Source organism: Strix aluco, chromosome 3, assembly GCF_031877795.1.
Source record: "Strix aluco isolate bStrAlu1 chromosome 3, bStrAlu1.hap1, whole genome shotgun sequence".
In the NCBI taxonomy this organism is placed as follows: domain Eukaryota; kingdom Metazoa; phylum Chordata; class Aves; order Strigiformes; family Strigidae; genus Strix; species Strix aluco.
In genome coordinates this window covers 8,890,589-8,898,053 of record NC_133933.1, presented here as the reverse complement: position 1 = coordinate 8,898,053, position 7,465 = coordinate 8,890,589, and the positions used below count along the sequence as shown (strand labels likewise).

General features: G+C 43.0%; 1 long non-coding RNA gene across 1 annotated transcript; it reads left to right on the top strand.

Moving 5' to 3' along the window:
• Positions 1–253: 253 nt before the first annotated feature.
• On the top strand, positions 254–7,049 carry LOC141921664 (uncharacterized). Its single transcript, XR_012622728.1, has 5 exons — positions 254–324; positions 2,365–2,480; positions 5,154–5,283; positions 5,928–6,027; positions 6,885–7,049. It is a non-coding gene; the product is annotated as an uncharacterized LOC141921664 (long non-coding RNA).
• Positions 7,050–7,465: the final 416 nt, after the last annotated feature.

Sequence of the window (7,465 nt, the reverse complement as noted above, 5' to 3'; positions counted from 1 at the left end):
ATCGTGGTTAGTGCCTTGAGTAAAGGGCCCTCTAAACTTTATAGTGTTTATCCTCTGTTTATAAATCCGTAATGATCTATTTAATGATATCATAAGGTTAAGAGTTAAACAGTACTGTATTTTCTCTTCCTTTTTCTCCTCTGCCTCTTAGAAAGTAACCTGTGTATCTCCAAGAGACGGTCGGGGTTGTTTTCTGAAGAAGCCTATAGGTAAAGGACATCTATACATTCACACAGGAGGATTCATAAAGGCAGAGACAAGAACATAAAGGTATTATTTTGACATGATGAGCCCTGCTTGGAAAATGTCTTTGACTCATCCAAAGTAAGCCTCTTTCTTTCCTCTCCCCCCCCCCGCCGCCCCAAATACGGGGCTAATTTAAAACATTGTCTAGATATGCTACTTATACATATTGAAAACATATTTTAGTGGCTGTGTTTGTTTTGGCAATATATGAACCAAAAAAACCCAATTAAATTAAAAAGAGCGACTTTTAAAAGTTAGAGATTGCCTTTTAAAAGCTTATTAAAATCAGCATGTTAGATGTCTGTCTTTGAATTAGCTCAGAGGCTTGATTGCTTTCATTAAAGCTGCCTGTTTGGGTGCTGCTTGGTGAATGTTCAAGTCTGTTTTTTTCCCCCTTTCTCCCCCCTGCCCCGAGCTGCTTCTCGCTACTTGTCAACTTGGATTTTCCCTCCAAATTTAAAAGCAAAACTCCGACCATTTTCAGAGAAGCAACAGCCATCCCCCCTTGCAAAACATCACAACAAAAATCACCAGCAACCCAAGCCAGAGAGAGACCAACAGGTAAAAAAATATTTTAAAAAAAGGTAAAAAATAACCCACCCAAAACCACCCGCCCTGACCAAACCAAACCCCCCCCCCCAAAACACCACCCCAAGCCACCAAAAAAACCAAGCCATCACATTGCTCATAGCCCATGAATGCTTTAAAAACAAATGTTTAAACAGGTTTTTTTTTTTTGAAGCGATGGCAGAAAACCTCTGCATGCTCCGATGGGTTACAATAACAATGCTCTATTGCAATGTAAAACAAGCTGGAGGAGAAAAAGGTGCTTTTTGTTACCATTTTATCAAAGCTGTTCATCTTCTAGCTGCAGGCAGCATTTTGCTGGAATTGCAGATATTTCTCTGTCCGGGCTCCTTTGTTTGTGCATCTCATTTGCATATATTTATCTCCAGCTGAGGGTGCTTTCAGCTCATTAAGGCCTCCCCTCGCATTATTTCATAAGCCAGCTGCTAGGAGGGATTTCACCTGTGGTGACTGAGAAAAGAGGGGTGAAAAAACCAAATTCTTCATAAAAAAAAAAAACAACCAACAACCAAGGAAATCTTCTGACTCTCTTCCCCTATAAATGGGCACCATTTGTGTTAAACAGCCTCTTGTCATGATAGATGCCTCCTGGGGTCAGGGGGGAAAGTTGATTTGAAGGTCAGCAGTAAAACAACAGACAAACCAGACGCCAAACTGGTTCCTTAGCTGTCGGTGGGAGCAGCGGTACAACCAGGTCTTGAACCTTTTTCAACCTCTAATAAAACAGGGGAAGAATCTGAAGTGGAGCAACCAGGCCCCAGAGGAAAAAAAACCACAAATAATATCAATATCGAGCAGCAACGGGAAACAACGGGGCAGCTCTCGGCGTTACGGGCACGCTGCTATTGTTTCAAGAGCCAGGGAATTAATTCCACTTATTTATTTAAGGCGTGTCAACTCGCTGCCTAAACCTGTTTCGGTGTCAAGATGAATAAAACTTTTATGGCTCATAAAATAGAGCCATTCATCTCAATGGTCTTTGTGGTGCCTGGGTTGTTTTTTTTTTCCCCTCTCCTCCTGGCAGGCTGAGCTGGGCCGAAATCTTGGCGTCCCGGTGCTACCAGCTCACTCGTAGGAGCAAAGAAAATTTGGACAGGGCATCACAAGCTAAACTTCTGGGTTTGATTACAGATGGTAAACGTTAATTCATCATAATCACGCACACCCCCCCCCTGCCCTTTATCCCCATCCTAAAACCTACAATGAATTTACGTCATCTATATGGAGCTTTGGACCAACAGGTAATAAAATACAATAAAGCGTGCTTTTTATCAGGAAAAAAAAAATCCCATTAATTATAGTTCATGACTACTCTAAACCAAATGTTCAAATAGTAGTTGGAAATGATGCATAAAATCTCAGCATGTTCTGATAGGTTATAGAGTCAGTGGTTTATTGCAATGTAAAACAAGCCACAGGAAGAGAGGGTGGTTTTGTTTACCATTTTCATCAAAGCTGTTCATCATGTTGATATACTTATGCTATATCGTGACCCCTACATACGTTGCATTTCATTTATTTATTTTCCAGGTTGTTGCCACTTTTGCTGCCTTTGCCTCGGAGAAGTCGAGTAATTCTCCGGCCCCTTTGAAATATGTCTCGTCTGCACCGAATTTCTGCCGACAAACCATCCGATAGATATAGACGTAAGAAATATTTATTATCGTCAAGTAAGGTTTTCTTTTTACTTAATCTGAGGCAATTAGTACCTGAATAAACACAGACTAAGTAATCTACCTCCTCAAAAGGTAATTAGACTTGAAAAGAGCTGTTTGGCTCTACCCAAGGAAAGCACAGCTCTGATTAAAATGCTTTGGAGATTCATTCTCATCCCTATTCCCTTTTGCCCTGGAAAAGCTTTTATAAAATCCCTATAACTTCTAGTTTCGCCCCATGCCAAACCCGGGGGCCGCTCTTGGCTGTTGCCGCCCTCTCCCCCCCACCTCCCCAAACTTTAACCCCGCTTCTCATTTTTCTTTGCCTCTAATCTAATCGCTAATTCCTTGGCTTGGCCAAATAGTTAAAAATGTTAAGTGCTGCTCGCAATTCCTGCTTGCCTCCCCCTCGTATCTGTCTCTGTTTATGGAACGGGCCCTGGTTTCCTCCTGCTCTTGTTCAGCTGTAGGTCTGCAGGTCAGGAGACTGTAAATACACACAGCACTGCCCCAACCCATAAATCTGAGCAAAGGGCAGCCTTATATATTCAGATAAGGGATGCAAGGGGCGGGGGGGAAAGAAAGGAAAAAAATAAAAGAAGAGAACTCTGTGGGGAAGGAGGCGCTTTGCTAGAGACAAAACCCAAGGTGCCAGCAGGCGCTGGGGGTGAGTTCTGTGGGGCAGAGGGAGGGGAGCTCCTGCTATCTCCCAGGATGTGCCAGCGAGAGAGGAATCTGAAATGTTCGCCCTTCTCCCAGCCCTCCTTGTTTATATATAAATTGTTACAAAATGCATTTTATTACCTTTGGGGCAACAAAATTAAACAAGAGATTTCAATGGCTTTCTTTCCTCCAGACCTTTGTTGGTCTATTTTCTCTCCCCCCCATTTTATTTCCAGCACCTCTGAAGCTTTCAAGGGAACAGTCCCCCCTGTTATTGCTTCTCAGTTCCAAGGTCTTAGAATAAATAACATTGTTATTACTCACTTCACCAATTTCCAAGAAGAAATATTGCTGCAGCAAATGCGAGCAGCACTAATATTTGCAAAGTGATAAATGGATTGTTACATACCTTCCCGTCTGTGTGGCCTCCAGCCATCCTCTGGCCAGCTACATCCCTCCTCGAGGCGGGAAGGGAGGGTGCCTTTGAACTTAGCGGGATCCAGACACTTAGTGCCTTGCACAAGAGCCTGCCCCCAGCCCCCTCCCTTGTCCTCAGATGGAGAGAAAATCTTTAATGGCAAGACCACGCCGGACGTGGGACTGGGACCAGGAAGAGCAGGAGCCATGTACTGGCACCAAACAGCCAAGTGAAAAGGCTTCTGGCACACCAATATGGTGGGTTTTGTTAGTGTTGGGTCCTGCAGGGAGGGGGGAGAGAGTCTTGGGACGTCCCCATGGTGCTGTGGTTAGCCCACTGCCCTCCCCAGCCCCCGCCAGTACTGGCACAGCCACTCCAGTGTGGGGTACCACATCCCTGGTGCCACAGTGAGAGACACCTGCCCTTCTATGGCTGCCAGCATTGTGAAAAGTGGAAAGAAAAAGGATTTCAGGGGAGAAAAATTTTTCAAATTCCTCCCACTCTGCCCCCAAAATGTCCCCAGTGCCTGAATGGGAACCACAGTGAATACCTGAGGTACCAGTACAGATGCTCGGTTGGGTGAAAACTGGAAAGACGTATTCCCAACCTCCACCTCCCTTGCTGTTCATTAAATCTCATTAATATGCATCAAATTATTGGCAAACTTTCTCAATCAAAGCTGAGGTTAGGGAGGTGCTGAGGTGGGGAGCAGTCTGCTGGCGTCCTCACCCCAAACCTGGTGGCTCACCGCATCATTGCTGAGCTTAAAAAGAAGTAGCAATCAGAAAATTCACACTGAATATTTAAAAAAACAATAGAATTCTGGATTTATTTTTTTAAGCAGCAATTTTATCTAGCTCTGAGACATGGTTTGAGCTCCTCAATTTTATTTAAAACAAAATTTCCAAATCAAATTATTCCTGGGACACAAGTCATGCTGAAAAACACTGAATGTGTGGCAATTAAAAATGAAGAAAAACATTTTGCTTCAAACCCACAAAGAGTAACCTGCTGACATTTCTTAGACTGAGCCTGTTCTGTTTCCAGGCTATGGTCCACAGAATAGGGGCTGGAAGGGTTTGAATTCCTTGGCCAGAACGAGCACCTCCACCTTAGGTTATCCAGGCACCAGAGGTGATGTAAAAGCCTGTTCTTCCTGCACAAATCAAAACTGAGCTGCTCCAGGAGCATCATCCCCACTCCCCTACTGCTGGTGTGGCATTGTCTGTGAGGCTGGGGTGCCACCAGGAGAAGGGGTGAAAGCATCCTCATCATGCTGTCCTCCCTGGGCCTTTTGTCCCTGTACAGCCCCTTACTTCTTAGGAGCCTGACAGAAGCCCTAGGAGATTCTCATCGGTGCATGCAGGTCCCACGTGGAAGTTAAAAGCAGCATTATCAGCATCTATGTGGTGCCAGCTCAAGATGGGAGGAGGTGAAGGATGCGTGCAAAGGTTTCAGCAAGCTGGGGTGAAGGTGTTGGCATGGTCTGGCAGTGCTAGTACATGGATAAGTCTGTGCCCAAGGGGATGAAGATGGTAGGCTGAAAGGCTGGAGCTACATATTTGATTATTTTTTTTCCTAAGGGGTACCTTGATCCATAAAAGAAAGAACAGAACTCAAGGATCGCAGGAAGAAAATCACCCAGAAACTATGGGCAGAGGTACAAGAGGGTCAATCAGAAGAGGTGGCAAAAAGTTTTTCCTCCTGACCAAGGTAAATACCGTCTTTTTTTATAAGATGAGAAAAATTGAAAGGAAGGCTATAAGTTACAGATAAGAATAGAAAGTCATTTGGGATGGGCTCTCACGCAAAATATATACAGTTCAATAGTATTAATAAAAAGTGATAGTCTGTACTGGTTTCTAATCACGGAATTAACATACAAACCACCCATAGTTCTCGTAAATGTATATGTCTGTGTGTATGTTTATACAGCTGTAAATAGGCATGTGATTATATTTATATATATGTGTGTGTACATATATACATACTTGTGTACATGTACACATAAATGTATACAAGTATGTATGTGTACATGTATATATGTATATTTATAGTTGATGCCTATTTAGAGCTGTAGAAACATATACACATTGATATGGACGTGTATACATGAGTACACACACATACACAAATGTACACACACATACATACCTGTTCACATGATACACACATGCACACCTAAAAAGCCAGCTTGCCACAAATGAAAAAAAAAACCAAGTGCTGCAAAATTATTTAAAGAATAAAGTGATGGAATCAGGTGAGAACTGGGGCAGTGGTGTTGTGGGGAGCTACCTACTGTTTGGAAACATCCAGAAATCTCCCTAAACATTTACCAGCACCATTCCTAACACTAGATATGGGTCTGGGAGTGCCTCGAGACCTTGTTTCCTTGAGTGATTCCTGCCAGGCAGGAGACCCTGTGAGAGCAGTGCTGCAGCCCCAGGAAGCACACAGGTAAGAAGAAAAATCAAAATAATTGAATATATACAAAACATCTACATTTGTATAAACATCAGGCTTTGAAAAGGGAAAAAAAATCAGGTCTTCATTTTTTATTATTTCTTTTCCTCAAACTTCAAAAAAAAAATAATGTCAAGGCAGTTCTTATTTTATCCAGACCAGTTCATAAATCCCAAGTCATAAATCCACATGATATCCTGGGCTGCTGGATTTTGCATTTGGAGCTCTGAAAGACTGATAGCTGAAAGATTTATAAAATCCCAGGTAGCCAGAGTGCTCCCTATTGGCTCCACATCTGAGGGGTCCCCGCATCCTGCTTAGCCCAGTGAGCTGGATGTATGGGATATATTGTGCTCAAGCAGCAGGCCCCCCCATCTCCTATTTTCAGCCATAGCGAGGGCTGAAATTTGGTCATTTGGGGTGGCCAGGCCCCCTGTAGGGACTTTTCTGCACAGACATGGGGACAGCCACAAGCTGGGAATGCCAGGAGGCTGGTGCTGCCTCCTGCAAAGTCATACCATGGGTTGTGTCCTAGATGTACGATTTAGCTTGCGTGGGAGACCCAACCATAAACAGCAGAATTCTTTCAGCTGCCTTGAATATACATGTAATTTTGTTCTTTGCAATGTCACTGAATAGGTGTGACTGTTCAGTAAGAACAGGGTATCACTGCTGGGGCCAGAAGATGATGATACATAGAGGGGAACAGGACCAGCCCCTTAGCAACAAAATTGTAGCTGAGATGCCTCAGACAAAGTACACACTGCAAACAATTTAAATGGCAAAGCAGCACGTTCTTGTTCCCCAAAGAGCACTGAAGGATGCTGATGTGTTTTTTTTCTTTATCATAGGTTCAGTGGATATTGCACATGAGACCATCTGTACTGGGACAAAAGTGCCCCAAAACAGACCCTCTGAAGAGTGACATGTACTATTTGTCTGCATCCATAGGATGCTGAAAATGCACTTAAAGCCTTCCCTCTATTACTTTCCTCTGTCCTTCCCCAATGACCTTATTCGAGCCTAATATTTTTCTCCAGACTTGCAATGCCAGACATTTATAATATGTTTCTGTTGGATTAATAAAAAGATAGTTATATATTAAAAAAAACCCCTCTTCTGCTGCTACAAGAGTTCCTTTATAGCTGTAAGGATATTAACTAACATCTTTGTTACTGAGAAACAAAATTATTTGCTTTATATTTCAGATATTTATATTCACGGATCTGAATCCATTGAAGTCCATGTGGAAAATCCTCCTTCACCATCCCAGGGAAGGACAGTGGAATCAACATGAGCTCTGTCTGTTTGGAGTTTTATTAGAAGCACATTGTCCAGTTAAATTTAGATTATTTTTGTGATTTTTTTCTGTTATCTGCTTGTATTACTGGAAATTAAAGTACTGCAAGGGTGCACGTGGCGAGCATCTCTG